General features: G+C 38.0%; 1 protein-coding gene and 1 pseudogene across 8 annotated transcripts in view; both read right to left on the bottom strand.

Moving 5' to 3' along the window:
• Positions 1-20,159, bottom strand: part of CAMK4 (calcium/calmodulin dependent protein kinase IV) — a 243,687-nt gene that overhangs the window by 194,340 nt on the left and 29,188 nt on the right. The gene's annotated exons all lie outside the window — the stretch shown is intronic.
• LOC115860254 (high mobility group protein B1 pseudogene) lies at positions 17,160-17,941 on the bottom strand (annotated as a pseudogene).

Here is a 20,159-nt window from a genome sequence, read left to right as displayed (position 1 = left end):
AATATTCAATCATTATCAGTTCAAGTTTGGCCAGTACCAGTGCTTTGCCTGGACAATTCAGTTATTTTTAAAAAAAATCAAATTAGTTGCCAAAAATACTTAAAAATAGAAGTATTTACATAAAATCCAGATGGTTTGGCAAGTCAATTTAAAAAAGAAGGGAGGGAGAAGAAATAAGGAATAAAAAAGGGAACATTAAAAGTAGTTGCGAGATTTATAAAAAATGATAGAAGAACACTATGAGAAGTTTTACACAATAAATCTAAAAATCTAGGAAAATAATCTCTTTAGGAAAACATTATCAAAATTGGCATAAAATAATTCAGAGACATTAAAGAGTTCAAAAACAACAAAAGAGATGGAACATATCTACCCTTAAAAAGTTAGTTGTTAAAATAGTTTAATGAGTGAATTTCCATACTCTTTTGAGGAGAAAGATAATTTCCAGCTTATAACAACTCTTCTGTGGTATGGAAAAAGTGAAAAAGCTATTGTAATCATTTTATAATGCTAAAATAACTCCTATACCAAAGCCAGACAGGGCAATATGAAAACAAAAGTCAATCTTATTTACAAACATGTAGTAAAAATTCTAAATAAAAATAGCAAATCAAATCAACTATTCTTCAATAAAATTTTTAAAAATCCTATAAAAATAGTTGCAAATCAATTTCATCAAGACCAAGTGTTTATTCCAAGAATGCAATGGTGTTTCAATACTAAAAAAATATATCAATACAATTCACTATACTATAGACAAAAGGAGAAGAAAAAACGCACAGGAGGACCTCAAACAACATTATACAAAACTCCCATTTCTGATTAAAACAAAAACAAAACTCATAGAAAACTAAGAATATAAAGCAAACTAAGAAACATTCTTGACTCAATATGGAATCTACAAGAGAACAAGAATAATCACATTTACTGGTGAAAACTAAGTCCAGGAACAAGAAACGGACTCTCCTGTGTCTTCTATTATTCAACCGCATACTGAACTTCTTCAAGGTGGCTTATAAATCAAGAAAAAAGAAGAAAAGAGGGCTATAATATTTAAAAGGAAATGAATTTTAAGTTGGAAACTAATAGTTTCCTATGAAATCATACTTTTTCTTTCTTAGCAAAAGATTCCAGTTTGCCTAACAGACAGACAAACATTGAAAAGTTACATATAGTGTTGTCAAGGATATGAGGAAGGAAATATATGCTCCCATATGGGAGGGTGTACATTGGTATAAATTTTTTGGAGGGCTATTTTCCTTGTCTATTAAAATTTTAAATATTCATACACATTAACCCAAAGATTTTCCTTATCAGAATCCACCCTAAACACACCTATAGGCATATACATAGAGACATATAAGAAAATATTCACTGTGACATTGTTTGCTATTGTGTAAACCTGGAAACAACCTAAATGTTCAGCAGAAAGGGAAGAGTTAAATAAACTAAACAAACTTCCATACTAGTCATTTATTCACAAATATTTGTTGAACACCAATTATGGGCCAGCTACTATAGTAGGTCTTAGGGATATATCAGTGAACTCTGAAAGTAAGTTCTACATTCTAGTGGAGGAAGACAGACAATGAAGAAATAAATCTATTACATGCCAGGTAGTGATAGGTGTTAGGAAGAAAAAAAAAAAGGTTAAGGGGAGATAGACAGATGACATAGAGAGAGAGAGAGAGAGAGAGAAGAGAGAGAGGAGAGAGAGACAGAGAGAGAAGCTGAATGGGAGGTTGCAGGAGATGGAGAGGAACAGCAGAGAGTTTCTGATGAGGCATGTTTGAGTGGAGACTTGAATGAAGTAAAGGAATGAAGAAAAATATCTAGGAGTGGAGCTTTTCAAGTGGGAGACATGAAAGGGATTATGTTCAGTATGTTCCAGAAACATTAAGGCATAGCCAGTGTGGCTGGAAAGGAGGCAGCAAGGAAGATAATGAGGTGGGGTGGCCATACTCCATGGATCCCATCAAGTAAGGATATAGGATTTTATTTTAAGTTGACTGAATAGCATGCAGCTATTAAAATATATGTCCTGGTACAGAGTCGGCGAGACACACAGTAACAAAAAAGTTGTAGAATAATACATGCCTGTAACACCTTTTATATTAAAACCATACACACACACAAGACAAAGCCAAAATGTTCTGTGTGTGTGTGTGTGTATACATATGTATATATAGACACATTTTTTTAAAAGTCGGAAGGATACATTCCAAAGAGGAAACACTGGGGACAGCTCTAGAATGGGGAAAGCAGTCAACAGGGATTTTAGTAAATCTATCCATATATTTTTAATTTCTTTATGATGAGAAAGAATACATGTATTACTTGCTAAATTAAACAAGAGGGGGGGAGATATGGGGATATATGTATATGTGTTGCTGATTCACTTTGTTATAAAGCAGACTAACACACCATTGTAAAGCAATTATACTCCAATGAAGATGTTAAAAAAAATTAGATGAAGAAAAATAATGATCATCGTTAACCATTCAGCAAACTTTGTATCCTGAAAGAATGGGTATTGTTGCTACACTCTTCTCCAGATGAGCTCTTTGAAATCTTACAAGTAAGATTATACTCATGTACATGAGTACATGTATGAGTGTGCCAATTACTCATAAAAACTTTTTCTGGAAAATTCTGACTTTCATTTGTGTGTGTGTATATGCGTGTGTGTGTATCCTATGAAAGGTGTTATGCCATCAGCAGGAGTAGTAAGAAATATGAACTGAAGAAAGAGAAACTATAATGAAAATCATGAGTGATGATTGGTGCAAAGATAACAGTCATATAATTTATTTACACAACAATGTGTCCAACATGACAAAAGTTTGTAGGCTTAGAGAAAGGTGAGTCACAGTGAGGCACCTCTTTCCAAAGATTCTGAGTCAGGGGAGCACAGAAATAGACCTGGTACTTGTGTACCTTCATGGAAAGATAATCCTTTAGATGCATACTGATGATTAAGTTGAAACCATGGTCCCCTAAATCATACCTGAATGTATCAGAGTGAGGAAAAGTGATGTATACAATCTAACGATTAGGTGTGGAAGGCCCTAGAAACTTAATTTTCTTATTGCCAACTATTTCATAAACACTGTGCTTGATGCAGTGAATAAGGATCTGCCTGCCATTGCAGGGGACACGGGTTCGAGCCCTGGTCCAGGAAGATCCCACATGCCGCAGAACAACTAAGCCCGTGCGCCACAACTACTGAGCCTGTGCTCTAGAGCCAGCGAGCCACAACTACTGAAACCCACATGCCTAGAGCCCGTGCTCCGCAACAAGAGAAGCCACCACAATGAGAAGCCCACGCACTGCAAGAAAGAGTAGCTCCCGCTCGCCGCAACTAAAGAAAACCCACATGCAGCAACAAAGACCCAACGCAGCCAAAAATAAATAAATAAATTTTTAAAAATAAAATAAACACTGTGCATAGAGACAAAGATATACAGATAAATGACTCAAAACCTTTTTAAACCACTGTAAAGCAATTATACCCCAATAAAGATGTTAAAAAAAAAAAACCTTTTTAAAACAATGGCCTCTTTTTAAAAGTCTTCTGTAAACTCTGTAGAGATACCCATGACTCCCTTTCTACCACAGCCACATTTCCCACTAAAGAATTTAATTCCTTCAAACTGGCACTCAGACATTTTGCAACTTTGTGGAAATACGTGAATAATTTTATTTACAACATTTCCAAGTCATTAATTATCTTAATTACAAACACTGAAATCTGTAACATTACCTAATTTCTAATTTGCAATCACTGGCATAGTGCATGACATGAATATGTTAAGTCAAGTGTTAAGTTTTATGTGAATTTAAGTAAGCTGTAGTCTCTCATGATTATGGTCCCAAAACATATTGTTCAAATCCAGATTCACATCTAGGTTCCTGCCACTTAACAGCTGTATGTCCTTAGGAAATTTATTTAACTTCTCTCTACTTCAGTTTTCTCACCTACAAATGGAGGAGATAAAAATCTACCTCTTGAGTTATTATTATAAAAATCTACCTCTTGAGTTACCTCTTGAGTTATTGTTCAAATCCAGATTCACATCTAGGTTCCTGCCACTTAACAGCTGTATGTCCTTAGGAAATTTATTTAACTTCTCTCTACTTCAGTTTTCTCACCTACAAATGGAGGAGATAAAAATCTACCTCTTGAGTTATTATTATGGTAATCACAATTTTTTGTGGGAATCACAATACATTAAGTGATTACCTAATATATATGAAAATGCTTAACACCACTAATGGCATCTATACATTGGTTCCCTTCCCTATACCATAACATAGATGAAGACTGGAAGGAAAGAAAGAAGAGAGAATGGAAGAAAGAAAGCAATAGTGGTCATGAAGAGATCTCTTTAGCAGAAATAAAGCAAAGAAATCCAGAAATCATAAATTGGAACAAAAATTCTCACCACATCTCTCAGGATATCTGACCTTTATGGTAAATTACCCATCTTTTAACTTCACTCAATAACCATAAACACACACACACACACACACACACACACACAACTAGGACTGTCTGGGGGCTAGACACAATAATTAGGACTATGACCACAGGGCAGAAAAAGACACACCCTATTCCCTCTATGGGTTTATGGGTTGAGAGACACTCAGAGAAGACTTCTCAGTACATCTAAAAAGACCACTGAAGAATAGGGGGAGAGAGAGAATGTTCCATTAATTAAGCAGTAAGGAAACCAATGGTATGTGGATGATAGTGTCCGTTTTGTTCTGTTTCTTTGCTAAAGCTTCAAATACAGAGCATATATGAACTTTTATGGCACATTTACAGAACTAGTGTCCTGGTAAGAAAACTTGGGAACTAAACATGAGAGGGTAGACTGATGATTGAGAGAGGGGAAAAGAATGAAGCAAGGACGAAGTAAAAGCCCAATCAAAGTCTAAGATGTAATCTTGTCAAAAATTAGGATGATTCTGCTTTTCTACGAATTTGTTTGTATAGTAACAATATACAAAAAAATTAGGCACTGGGCAAAAAACACTGTAATTGAAACACTACATCATTTTACTAACCACTGAGAGATACTCCCACCTACTGCTTGCTATGATCTCACATCTATCTAACTGCCAGCTCCTTGCTCCTCTCTCACTAGCCAGTCCAATCATAGCTATTTGGTCTACTGAAGCAATGTGGCAGAGAAACTCAAATAAACCATGGTGCAAGTGTAACTGGTCCATTCTGCTTCAACAACTACACAATGGCTAACATGCCTTAAAGGGCTCCTTGCGCCAGCCTCTTGTCAAGTGACTTAACCTCACTGCACCTCTTAATTCCTCACGTATGGTAGACACTATTTTATCTTTATGTTAACGGTGAAGAAAGCGAAATGCAGAGATGTTTATTAACATGCCTAAGGTCCTTCGGTTTAAAATGTGGTACCTATGTCTCATCCAAATTCCATAGTCTTAAATACTACCCCATATGTATTCCACAGACTTTTTTTCATTCAGTAAATACTAGGTAATTACTATATGCTAAGCACTCTGCTTGGTACTCAGAAATCCAGGTTGCAGGTTGGAGAAACTGGACAACTAAATTGATGCAAACTGAGGTTTTGCCAGACTGATAAAATGAAGAATGATGAGGAATTGAGGATTCTTTCAAGATGGTATGAAGGAGTGGTTCATGGAATTTAAGAGAAAAAAGGGGACAAGGGGAAGCTGATAGGCAAAAAGGGAACTGAGGAGCCAAAGGCTGAAGAAGAAAGAGTATTTTAACAGTAATCATGTAAGAAAGCAGAGAAGAGAGGCTGCAGTCCAAGATTGGGATGCAGGAATTAATACTTTCAGGTGTGGAGCCATTCTGTAATTAGGTAAAGGTCACTACGGACAAAGAGGATGAGGAATCCAGAGGCCAGAGTGATGGCGGCCACCAGAGGGAGAAAGCAAATGTGATCTAAGCACTTAGCTGTTCAGTGTACGAGGGAGAGTGACAGTGAAGAGATGGACAGGAAGGAGAAAAGGTAGTGGATGGGACAGTGAGAGCCTAAGGAGAAAGGAGCTTTACACAACCATTTACACCAGAACCTACATCTGGTATTGTTTTTATCACTGTAACAAGGTTAACATTTAAAACATATTGCCTATATGTGTTTTCATTTCTCTTCCCAGGAAATCATGTTTTCCAGCAGATACTCTGACATTATAACAAAATGGAAGGGGAGGGGGAAACTCTTCCTTGGGATGGAGAAGGGTATTGCACAGGAAGCCGCTGTAAGGTTGGAGGAGGGAATGAAAGGCTGCTAGATATAGCCTACTGGACTGTGGGAGCAGAGGAGAGATACTGGCAGGACTGAAAGGCAGATGCACAGGTCCTTTACTTTCCCACTCTGGGAAGGGCAGAGCATTATGTAAACTTTTAGGTAGGTATAGGTAGCTCTAAAACACTGCAAAGTCTGGCTAGTGGCACACTTCCATGCATGCTGTCTGAGGAAGTGCTTCACATGCCCACACCCAGCATTGTATGACATATAGCAGAGCACAAGTAGCTGAAAGTGGCTCAATGGGTGAGCTGAGTTAGAGCTCCAAGACCCCCATGCTCTCTATTAGGGCATGCAGGGAATCTAGGAGAAGATGAGGAGGTGCTAATAGGGTTGGAGTGGGACTAAATAACACAGTGTGCAGGGACTCTATGAGGAAGGAAAAAGAATTTGGACCAGGGGCATCAGCTGTAAGTGCTCATGTGGTACCCACGTTGTAAGTCATGCAGACAGACTTCAGCAGCCACGAGTCTCGAAAGTGAACCAAATCAGTCCCTGCACAGCAAGGACCCAGAAGGTCCAAAGGATATGGATTGGTTATGTGACTCCCATTAGTCCCACTAAGATATCACGTAAGCCCCATTCCCTCATACAACCAGAGGCCACTTTGGAGAAGAAAAGAAGGAAAGGAAGAAATATGTAAGAGACTGAATATTCACTTGAAAAAGACTGAGCTGTCCAAAATAGGTTACTTAAGTCAGAAGATAATATGATACAATAAATTGTCAAGTTTAAGGTTTACCTTTTCCATTCTCCCCAGTCAAACCCTTCACAAACCCCACTACTCAATGCAAATCAGCTCACAAACAGGACATTAAGTACCTCCGTTTCCTTGGCAGATATGCATAGAGTGTGCAAATTTACAGTTTCAACGTACACAAACATTGAAAAGTAATTCTTTCAAGTTATCATTATTGGTACATATTAAAATACTTTTAAACTAAATTTCCCATACCTTAATTTCATCTTATTTCTTCTAATCATATACCTCTACATCATCGAATCAATCTTCCCTGCTTTTAGATTTTTCCTTTGCTGCTTATCATTATTTGTATATAATATCCTTTCTGAAATGGATATAATTCAAGTTGTATATATTTAGCTTCTATAATTTTTCCTTTTAAATGAATCCTCATGTTTCCTTAATTTGATTTTTCCTGTTCTACATGTCATTTCTTTATTTTTAATACCTTTCAGGTTTAGAAGCAGCTAGAAAGGAATGCTTTGTGAGTGATGTCTCATTAAAATAGGAGCAGAAAGAAATTATCCTTGACATGCCACACATCACACGTCAGCCTTCTCAGCTATTAAATCACCACATAAAGGTATACAGTATGATTTCCACTATCATTCCTATTTCCTTCATACTTAATATTTTCAGAGTTAAATTAGAGTTTAGCTGCCCCAAAACCCGCTGCACAAAAGCTCAAAAGACCTTACTTTTTTCCTCATTAATTTCCTGCAAATGTTAAGATTTCCTTGCACAAAGTAATAGTTTACACAGTAAAACTGAGTGGAGCACATATGGTAAACCTCTGTACCTTCCTCTTAATCTTGCTTTGAACCTAAAGCTGCTCTAAAAATATTGAGTCTCAAAAAAACTGAGTGGGGGTCATTCATGGGCTGGTAACCCAAGGGACCCTGCTGGTGTGAAAATTCCAGCCTTCCTGTTATTCCTGTTGAAATCTGTTTCAGCTTCCCTTTTTCTCCTAAAGGATGAACACTTATATGTGTTATTACAAAATGAATCCATTAAACTCCTTTTCTATCCTAGATCTATTACAAACACACTTCCATCTTTATGTGAACAACAATTAAGATCCTCTCAAAGTAGCTTTCAAGGAATTGGCCATTAAAATATACCTTAGCAGGAAACAAAAAATCAGTACTATGTTCACTGGAAGAAAAGCATATAAAAGGAGAATTGCTGATCCCTAATGGACCTAATAATTTCATGAGTGTGGAAGTTCCCTTTACTACAAGAGGAGTAAAAATAATGAACTGTAGAGGGCCGACCTCTAGCCTCTACGAGGTGGCTCCTCACAGTGAAATATACTGGGCCTAAAGATACCACTCTACTTCTTGAGTGTGTAATTCCCACTAGGGTTCTCTTGGAATCCACTGACAACCTCAAGTATAGAGAAGGGAATACTGAGGAAAAATCATTCCTATTAATCAGTACTATTTGTTACACAAACAAATAAATGATACTGTGGTCTGTAACTTTCTAAATCAATTAGAATATGTGCACAACATAGTCATCAGTATTCTTGCTAACATTTTCTAAATCAAAAGCAATATATAAATCATACTGGTGGCGATAGGGTTAAAACTGTTATTCTGCGGATATTGTGTTTGTAATGTGGGATATTCTAATTCTATCACCCCCTGTATCCTTCAGAACCAAGATTCTCAATGTGGAAGAAAGAAAACCACATAGTCCTAAACCTGAATCGTAAGTATTAACGTTAATTTATGTATATATAATGAAAAAGCCTAGAAACAATGGCAAATCCTGTCTCAACGAGCACCACTGGGCCCAAATTACAGTCTTGAAACACATTTACTACTAAAGAAAACCAGGACTTTTTGGAGAAATGGCTGATCCCCGGTCTAGGGTAGGGAAGGTATAAGGAGAGCCCAGAATACCTTAACAAAGTAGATAGCAAGGAAGCTATCAGAGACTAGTACGGTCATTTATAAAGGATTTAGGAGCCAACCTGAAGAGCATCCTACTGGCCAAAGTTGTGGGAATGAAGCTAACAACTGCACCAGTATTTCAGAACTAGAAGAGAAGGGGAACTAGGCTTTGGGAAGTGTCAATATTTAATGGACAAGTAGAGAATATTCCACTAGAGAAGAAAGAGACTAAGAGGCAAAGAGAAAAAAAAAAAAAACATAGAGGATGTTATATCATGGAAACTAATGGAAAAAAATGTTTCAAGGACAGAGTGATCATCAGCATCAAATATTCTAAGAATTCAAATAAGATAAGAATTGAAACACATCCAATGGATTTAGCACTTTGACACCCTTAGCTGGGGCTGTGGTACGCTGGTATATGGCTCAACTAAAATATATGAATGTGATATACAAACAAAATGTCACAGTGCTAGACATGTGATTTGTATGGCAAAACATCTCTGAGACAAGTATGATTCAATCGTGTGTGTGACACGTGTGTGTTGGGTGGGGGGAAGGGGAAGGAGTGAAAGATTTATAGAGAAAATTAGGCCAAATAAGCCAATCTGCTGAGAAAGCCTGATAAATAGCAAGACAGTAATTCATAAAAAATAAAGACCAAACTCAAGTATGGATGTTTCAACTCTGCCAAAAGTGTGAAACATTTTGAGGATACATAGAGATACTAAACGTGCTTTTAATACATGAGAATAGTAAAATGGACCCAAAAATCTCTTCCTGATATAACCTACAGGAAGAGATAGTTCATAAGTATAAAGGTAAAAAAACTTAGGTTTGAAGAATGGAATAACTCCAATTCAGGATAAATGTATAAAGGGAAAAGTTCCTTGTGAGTACACAATTTGTCTCTGTGCGTGTGTGTGTGTGTCCTGAATATATTTCTTTAGGAAGACTACCATCCTACCAAACCATTATTCCATCACCTCTGGACTGTCATATCCCAAAAGATTGCTAATCGGTTGGTATTCCTACCTCCAGTTTGTCTTCACTCCAATCCATTCTGCTAAAAGATGTCTAATTTACACAGTTGTGCTAGTGGCACTCTGGCTAAGAAATCTCCAGTGGCTCCCACCACCTACCAAAGACATTTCAAAGCCTTCCAGCATAGAGGTCTATTCCAAAACTTCATGTTGATGCTGCTGCTCATCTGAAAAACTTGTCATTTGCTTTATATGTGCCATTTCCTCCATCTGTTGAAATCACAGTGATCATTAAAACCCAAGATGGGGCTTCCCTGGTGGCGCAGTGGTTGAGAATCTGCCTGCCAATGCAGGGGACACGGGTTCAAGCCCTGGTCTGGGAGGATCCCACATGCCATGGAGCAACTAGGCCTATGAGCCACAGCTACTGAGCCTGCGCGCCTGGAGCCTGCGCTCCGCAACGAGAGGCCACAACAGTCAGAGGCCCGCGCACCGCGATGAAGAGTGGCCCCCGCTTGCCACAACTAGAGAAAGCCCTCGCACAGAAATGAAGACCCAACAGAGCAAAAATAAATAAATAAATAAACTCGTACCCCCAACATCTTCAAAAAAAAAATTGTATGTTATATTAAAAAAAAAAAAAAACCACCCAAGATCAAACATATCTATTAATGGAGCGTTTCCTGTTCATCTCCTCTCTGATTACTCCCTTTTCTGGATCGTTCTATTATTTGTTCTGCCTTTTTAATGGAATTTATAAGATATAGCTTTATTTCATGTTTATCAGAATACAAAGTTTATCTCTCCCTACTAAATTTCATATTCCTTGAAGACAGGGTAAACATCTTACTCTCATGTGTATATCTCATAATAAGCAGTAAAAAGCTTGACTCTGTACCTGATGGATAAAGCCTTATTAAAGTGAATAAATAATATGTGTATAATGAGAGAAGCTAAATTTTAAGAGGTTCCTTGGAAGTAGACATAGAGTGTACTTAGAGAACCAAAAGTATCTGACTACTCATGAATATTATCAATTCATCTTGATTCCCCAAAGTTAAATATAAACCCTAAAAGACAGCTTGATAACCAGATGCCCAGATAAAGATAACAGCCAGTCAGTAAGCCACCTGATGTATGGAACCATGCAATACTCATCTTTGATTCCCAATCAATGTTGCATTGGACCTGGCAGACAGTTGGACATCAATAAGTGATATTTATTTAGAAAACTGATTAATCAACTCACTCAACTATCTACTGAGCATATCAATGTTCTAGGGGTGTTCTTGGTGCTTTGGTTACAGCAGTATATAATTAGAGGCAAGATCCTTGCCTTCATGGGGCTTATATTCTCAAAGCACCTTGACAAGCAAAACAAAGAGATAAACAAGAAAATTTTCAGGTAACTATATGTAACAGAAAGGACAGTGTGCCTGGGGATCGTGATCCAGTGGGAGAGTGGTAAGAGGTGAGAGGTTAGGTGGATGAGGTAGGCAGAGTCTAAAGTCTATTGGGTTTCGAGGGTCACAGTTTGAAATTTATTTTTAGTACACTGGGAAGCAATGGGAGAGTTTTACAGATATTAGGAAGAACAATTTGGTTTAGTTTACATTTTTAAAGGCTTACTCTGTGCAAAAAATAGATATTAGAGAGGCAATAAAAACTGCTGTAAATCCAGCTGAGATGTGAGAGGCTGGCTTGGAATTGGGTTGAGACAGATAGAGAGGGCAATGGTGATGGGGTTTGGTGAAGCAGGCTAGTGCAGGAGCAATATGGCAGGAAAGAAATGGATCAGTGAACAAATGTGGCAATACAAACGAAGATAAAAGTGAAGGAATGAACCACAGTATTTCCTAAAGAGCTCAAGTTATTGATTGTCCCCAAACAGCCTTTACTGACCACTAGACTTGAGGCAGGAGATAGATGGGCCCCCGGGGCAAACTGGAATTTGCTCTCTGTGGACCGGTACTCCAAGACAAAAAGAGCAAGACAATTGAGGGAGAAGGCTGGGCCCTGCCCAACAAGATAAGAGATCACATATTTCTCATTCTCAAAGTCAAGAGACCTCCCCAACTACACATGAGCAGAAAAGCTCCTTGGAGGTCAAAAAGGGAAGGGGAGCCACCCCATAGTATTAAGTGATGCTAAATACGCATAGACCTCTTCGGTAGAGTCCATCTTGGCTAAGAGATGCGCATGCACACATGGGAGGATCCTGAGATAAACCAAATACGGACTGTGAACCAGGCAAATCAAAATGACTGGCCAAAGAAACCCAGAAGAAATGCCCTATATAAGTGATTTAAACAGCCACGAAGACGTGACTCTCTCTCTCTGAGCCCACCTGTGTGTCTGTCCACACGTACTGTACTCTTTTTTCCTCCTAATAAACACATTACTTGTTTCACTACTTTCCATCTTTGTGGGAATTCTTTTTCTGCAAAGCCAAAGAGCCAGGGCCTTGTCACTGACCACTGGTCTAGTGGCTAGGATTCGGTGCTCTCACTGCCGAGACCCGACCCCAATCTTTAGCCAGGAACCGAAACCCTGCTTCAAGCCACTGCGGGCCAAGGCCACCCGAGATCAAACTCAGTATCCTGACTGAACTCCTATCTTTCCTTTATCTTCCCCAATTCACGCAAACTTTATATAAAATGTCAGGTCACAATGATAATTATGATATATGTAATATAATTTAAAAATCAGTATTGCCTTGAGATCACTAACTGTATTTATGAAATTGATTTCACATAACAGGCATGGGAAACTAAGTCAAATACCGTTTCCACCAAGTGAAAAAGAAAAATCATCTGATGTAGTCAAGAATCACTCTTGAAAGTGTACCTTCTAGAAAGATGGTGACGGTGAACTATGATCTCTTGGTGTTGTCTTACTGACTGCTACCCTTTCTTTTTAACTTATATGCCTTCTGGTTTAGTATGATTCATTTATTCTAGGAACAACCCGGCTAGGGTGCTAAATTACTATTTTCTATGCTGCAAAAAAAACTTACCCTAATGGGTACTTCCACAGGAAAGAGAAAGCAATAATACAAATCAATCAAACCAAAAATATTTGCCTGTGTGATAAATGCATTCACCTTATAATAAATAGAGAGTCAGAAGGAAGAAAAGAGTGATAATTGCAAAGCATTTATTTTGAAGTGTTTTTTCATTTCTCCTCAAAAGGATATAACGTAAGAGGGAAATTATTCACAATTGTAGCATATTATTAGGCTAAATATATATAAATTGTATTAATAATGGTACCTGCCCTACTGCACAACCCATTTCACTGTTATTGATGGAATATGAAAAGCCACATGAAAGCAAGTTAAGTGGGTCATTATTTACCTTTTAGATTATGCTTATCCACATGACCAAGATGGACTTCAAATTGTCTGACTAAACTTTAGACAGGTTTCTTCCTGACTATAGTCTCCTGACCTCCCTTTCCTTAGAGAATTTACTTTAGAAAACTGTCATTTATAATTTTTTCCTCTGCCCCTTTGAGATATAAATCTTCTATAACCCACGAATGTCTTTCTTTCTCCAGGACAGGGGAACTATCCCTTTGAAATGTAACCATCAAGAAAGATAGCATCCTTATCTTCCAGTCTCTGTGTGAAGGTAGGAGCCTAACTTCCGTAAGCACTGATTAGCAGATACAGATGGCCTAATCACATTGACTAATCTCCCCACTAGTGTCTTCCAGTACTTTTCCACTAGCTCAACTCAGCACTTAAAAACACTCCTGCCTTTTATTTCAGTGGAGTTGAATTCAAGCTCAACTAATACAATAATCTCTCTCCTATTACAATAATCTCTCTCCCCTATTGCAGTTGTCTTGTATAAAGTCTTCTTTGCTGGTTTAGCTGGTTGGGTGAAATTTTTCTTTAATACAACAAAGTTGCAGAAGGAAGACCTAAGTTGGGTCTTCACAGCCCATGAAGATATAGTGGTGGAATGAGGAGCCCAGGAATCCATGGAAGGTGCTAATAAGTGGACACAAGAATGAACCTGCAGAACTAAGACTCCTAAACTGTTAAACTATCAAGGATAAGGGCCTCTCTTTAATGCCTTAGGCTATATACCTTGAAAAAGGGAGATACATTGTACAAGTTTTAACTCTGGACTATGGTTAAACATGTGGGGAAAAGAAACACTTTTAAGAAGGGCACAGTGCCAGTCACTCAGATTGGTACATATTCCAGCCCCAGAGAGCTTAAGCTCGTTCACAAGAGGAGAAGGTCTGTAAGGAACAGTAAGTCATGGGATAAGGCCTTATTACTGAAGGGATAAGAGGTAAATTCTGCTTGTAATCAATGCATAAATTGGAAGAGAATGCAACACAAGGTGGGGGAGCATTCCCCCCCAACTTTTCACAGTAAATGTGGGAACCAAATAGAGTGACTCTCTCCCAATGTTAGAAGCACAAAAAAGACCTCACTATGGTGACATGAAAGGCAGTTGCCAAAGGTAGAAGATGAAATCTCAAGGATGATGAGGTGAGGAAGATGAAGACAATTATTATTGTGATTGTTTGTGACAAAGTTGTGAGTTTTAGAAGAATCAGGAAAAACTTCACCATGTGTGACAATGGAACTGTATCACAGAGAATGTACAGGGGTTCATCATATGACAAGGTCTGACAAAAGGCATTCTGAGAAGAGTGACAATGCATTTAAGATGGAGATGCCAAAAATTAAGCTGGCAGCCAATTTACATATCCAAAAATGCAGGGAGAGATCAGATTGCAAAATGTCTTAAGAACCGTAATTGAGATGATCAGATTTTAATTAGAAAGATATTTCCGATTTTATAAGGAGGGTAAATGTTAAGGGGAAGAAATTAGGGATCAGGATACATGTTAGAGTACCACTGAAGTAATAGTCCAAGTGTGAAAGATTGAGGGCTTCAACAAAGCAGTGGCAGTAGAGATATAGAGAAGTTTCTGGACTTGAAGGATCTTCAGGGTTGGGAGGTTAGAGAGTGAACTGAGAGATAATAAGGAGTGAACAGAGCCAAGGAAGAGACTGAGATTAATCACATGGGAGCTTGGAAGTGTAAAAGCAGGAATATAGGGAGAGAAATGGGAATCTTTTGAGGGAGATAAAATATTCAGATTGGAAAATCAGGCCTACAGTTCAGAAGAGAGTTGGGTGCTATAGACACATATTCAAGACAAGAATACTGAGTTATAACCAAAAATGTTGGCACATACAAGATCACTGAGCAAGAGCTGTAGAGGAAGACAAGAAGGTTGAGGGTGTAGCTTGGGGGAAGCCTACACTTCAGGAATAGACCAAGAAATAAACAACAATGAAGAAGGGAGAGAAGGGCCAGTGAGGTATGAAGGAGATTTTACCAGAAGACATGGTACAAGTGGAACCAAAGGAAAATGTTTCCAAAAGTTTTGATGATCAAAGCCATCAAATGCCGGAAAGAAGTCAATGAATATAAAGACAAAAATTCTGTTGAACTTGGCTAATAAAAGGAGACCTTAGTGTTTTAGTTTTAGGACAGAATCAAGATTGATCTAGATAGAGAATGGGAGATCAAGATGAGAAGAAAACAAGTGGACTGACTTCTCCTTCAAGAATGTTAGCCATAAAAGGAAAAAGAGATACACTTATTTTGTCCTTTAAAAATCTTTTCAGCTATTATTTATGATGATATCAAAAGAATTTTTTTTAAAACCTCTGCAAGTATTAGTTTATTAGTATCATCCAGGACTCAGATGTTCAGTATTCCTCCTGAAATTACATAAAACAAATGCAAATGGAAAGAATCCAAGTCAAAATTATATAACAAAACAGCACTCCATCACAAAAGCATGTAAAATTACAAGAACACTATTTTAAAACACTGGCACTTTAAGAGAACGATAATCTCAAAAACCACAAAATTGCCAAATTGTTCCCTAAACTGTTAAGCAGATAAACATATGACCCTGATGAATGAGCTTGAGTTTTGTAAAGAAAAATCAAATTCAAATAAATCAGGTAATTCATACTGAAAGACAAAGTTTGTCTTCTTCCCTCATGTCTATTTCATTTATAAAGGGGCAAACCATAATATAGGAAAATATACCTGATTTAAAATGTGGTATACAATTTTAAAAGTTGGCCCAATTAATTAAAAATACCTTTAATGGAGGATCTCAAGTTTCCTAAACAATCCATATTTAGATAAATGGGAGAAGACATTTATAGCCAGCACTTTTTCTCCAGAGCCTTTTTGGGACTAATATTAACAACAACAAAAAAACGTAATATGGCAGTCTTGTATTTCAAGCTCACGCTTTTGGGGATACATTCTCAGTCTTAAACGTGGGAACTGCAAATATAACTGCCATTACATGGTAATGGGAGTTAAAGGATGTAGAGTCCTCATGTAATGATTAGAACATACTTTTCTATTAGTCCTTCAAGGACAGACTTTCAAAATGTTTGATTCTAATAATCCCATGCTGTGAGTAGATTGGTTACTCTTCACTTTGTAAATGAACCTGGGCTATGTGAAATGTGATATCAACCGATAAAGATTTGAGTTTCAGTTACGGATGAAAACTGTCTCAATTAAACTTTTATTACCCTCATCATGAGTATGCAGGGTATGTACACAAAAGCTTTTTATCAGCTAACTATACGAAAGATAAACACTGTAATAATTCGTGTGATCCAAAATGGGCAAAAGCAAAAGACTAGCTTCCCCTTAAGAAGAAAATTTTCAGACCTATGAAAAGGACAACAATACTAATAAAAAAAATTGTATTTACTTAGAAGCATTCAGAATGTCAACAAAACAGCTGCAACTTCTTTCTTTTTTTTTGCAATTACAGAGTAGTATTCAGTTAACAGAACAATTATTTCGTATAAGCTGCATCAGAGACAACTGAAGATGAAAAAACTACCATCCCCATATATAACTAATTTGTGCTGTGCACCAACAAGAACCTGCTTTAAATTTCCATGCCAATTTACAACCCCCATACTGTACCAGGCAAGGTTAGTGGCTATTGAAAATACCACCAGGACAGGGCTATCTAAAGACACATTTGGTAGTGTGTTAACTATACAAAAAAAGACACTGCACAGTTTAAAAACAAAATCTTACATAGCCTTACATTTAAATTTTTTTCTTTAAAAGGAGTGAGTTGTGTACAGGGGGGTGAAATGCTTTATAGACAAGAAAAAAAACTGCGCTGAACCAACTTATTCATCATCATCTTCTTCCTCTTCATCCTCTTCATCTTCCTCCTCATCACCATCCTCTTCATCTTCCTCATCTTCCTCCTCTTCGTTCTTTTTCTTGCTTTTTCAGCCTTGACGACTCCCTTTTTTGCTGCATCAGGCTTCCCTTTAGCTCGGTATGCAGCAATATCCTTTTCGTACTTTTCCTTCAGTTTAGCAGCCTTCTTCTCATAAGACTGCTTGTCACCTGCAGCAGTGTTATTCCACATCTCTCCCAGTTTCTTGGCAACATCACCAATGGATAGGCCAGGATGTTCTCCTTTGACTTTTGGACGATACTCAGAACAAAACAAGAAAAAGGCCAAAGGAGGTCTCTTGGGTGCATTGGGATTCTTGAACTTCTTTTTTGTTTCCCCTTTAGGAGGGATATAAGTTTTCACTTCTCTTTCATAACGGGCGTTGTTCGCCTTTGCCATGTCTTCAAACTTTCCTTTCTCTTTAGCAGACATGGTTTTCCACCTCTCTGAGAACTTCTTAGAAAACTCTGAGAAGTTGACGGAAGCATCTGGGTGCTTCTTCTTGTGCTCCTCCCAGCAAGTTTGCACAAAGAATGCATATGATGATATTTTGCCTCTCGGCTTCTTAGGATCTCCTTTGCCCATGCTTAATTATTTTTCCTCTGCGAGGCACAGAGTCGCTCAGTGCCCGTCCGGCTCTCACTTGCCCCGGCGCTGTCTCTATGGAGCTCAATGTACTGCAATGGCTGTGAGAGCGGGAGCCAGACCAAAAGAATTTATAGACAATGTACAAGGGTATATAGTTGATATGTTCTTGCAAAATGGCTTATAAATTGAGTTACTTTCTCCTTAATTCATCTAAAGTTTTCAGGAGTACTTTGTCACTTTTGATCGATCTTAAATTGGCATTGCTTCCTAACACATCAGTTTTATATTTTTCTATTTCCAGATCTGTCAATTTGTTAATGATCTATAAAAACTCACTTTCACACCCTAAAGGAGTTCACTCTTACATGAATGTCACAGGAAATACTTTGATAACATGAAGCTCTCTTGAAATACTTTTTTTGTGTGTGTGTGGTACGCGGGCCTCTCACTGTTGTGGCCTCTCCCGTTGCGGAGCATAGGCTCCGGACGCGCAGGCTCAGCGGCCATGGCTCACAGGCCCAGCCGCTCTGCGGCATGTGGGATCCTCCCGGACCGGGGCATGAACCTGTGTCCCCTGCATCGGCAGGTGGACTCTCAACCACTGCGCCATCAGGGAAGCCCTGAAATACTTTTAATTAGTTTTATACAGTGGAAATTTTGTGAATCACATTTTCTTAATGGAAATCAGAACAATTAGGAGATTACACGTATGGCTATGGTATTTAAAAAATTACAACATCTTCTAATCACTTGGAGCAATGCATGTGGGTCACTGTAATGACCTGGTGAAGAGAATTCAGGGCAGTATACCTTTACCTATCCTCCAGAGACCACAGATCCCTGTTACTTCCAATGGATTGTCAGAAACCTGCCCATTTCTCCTTCAGTATTCTTCCCATGGATACCATGAGTACAGTAAGAACATCCTATTGGGTATGTAGGTCAAAATCACTTTTTCTTTCTTTTCTATACTTCAAATCAAATTACACTAAGAGAATCCATTAGTTGCTGCAATTTTTCCCTGGACTGCACTCAGTTTTAAAAGAATAATTAGTCAGTATCAAAATATATATGGCTATATATGGGGTATGTGTGTGTGTTTGTTCTAAAGATGAGAAAACTTACTGTAAAACGAATCGTTTTGTCTTTACACTATTAGCTTTAAAATTACTTAGCTCCTGCAATACTGCAGATTCCAATCCATTACCCACATATCCAAAAATACACTGGAGGAGGTTGGTATTTTAAGTGGTGTAAAACAGTGTTGTGGTAACTAGGAAATGAGCTTTTAATTAGAACACACCATCAGAGACTCCAAATGATCATAAGATGATGATGCAATGAATCTATAAATGCAAAGCTTCTGAGACTACAAAGATAAATAATGGGAACTTTACAAATACAGCTTGGGCTCTGGGGATGCAAACACACAATTCAGCTCTTGTTTTCATTCCCAAGACAGGCTGAGCTAAGGTGCTGTACAAATTGTTACTCTAAAAGCGGGCAATAGAGATCTTAGGGAACTTTAGATAATGGCTTTTTAAAGGCTCTGCTGCATTTACTCAAAACTCTGACCTAGCTGAAGTTGTTGGCAAAGATAAGCAGTTTGGTAAACTCTACCAAGAGATACACAGAAAATTAGAAAATCAGCTTACTCCACACAAGAATAAACTTGCTGGGCATAAGTCCAAGATTACCCATTCAGATTATAATAAAGACTGCTGCGAACATTTTCTCTTTGTAAGGAGAAATATAATTCCTTAGTACTTGGAAAGAAGTTTTCTTCCCACAGCTCACCAAGTGAGTAGATCCAATGCAGGTAATGAGGGCATGGGATGGGCAGACCAAAGTTATTTGTATGACACAGGAACCAGGCCCCCTGGCCATCAAGAACAGCTCAGATAACATTCAACTGTGCTATTAGACCATCAATAAATTCAGTCAGAAATGTACTTCAGTCACACCAGGGAATTCCAGTAATCAGCCCCAATTTAGAAGATACAAAAAACTGCTCTGTATTTTTTTTCAAAGTTCTAAGTAAAGGTTGGACAAAGGTCAGCTTTAGGAACATTGAGACTTCATTGGATTCTTTTGCAGTCACTGGGCTCACTGCAGTGCTATTGACACATGGTGCTTCAGGTTTCCCCCCAGCACCTGATGTGGGCCCCATCAAGGTCAACACAAGTAATTATGCAGGGTATGGAAATAAGCCCCCAAGAACCAGAACCCCAGAGAAAACCAGGGAATTGAGACCAGTACCTTCATTACTCATAATTAGCTTTATTTTTACCACCATCACCCAAAGAATTGTAGATGCCAATGTTGATGCAATGCTGAGGTATTAGCAGTGATAATC

Source organism: Globicephala melas, chromosome 3 (assembly GCF_963455315.2).
Source record: "Globicephala melas chromosome 3, mGloMel1.2, whole genome shotgun sequence".
In the NCBI taxonomy this organism is placed as follows: Eukaryota; Metazoa; Chordata; class Mammalia; order Artiodactyla; family Delphinidae; genus Globicephala; species Globicephala melas.
Note: the sequence above shows the minus strand (reverse complement) of the source record. Positions and strands in the feature narration are given on the sequence as shown.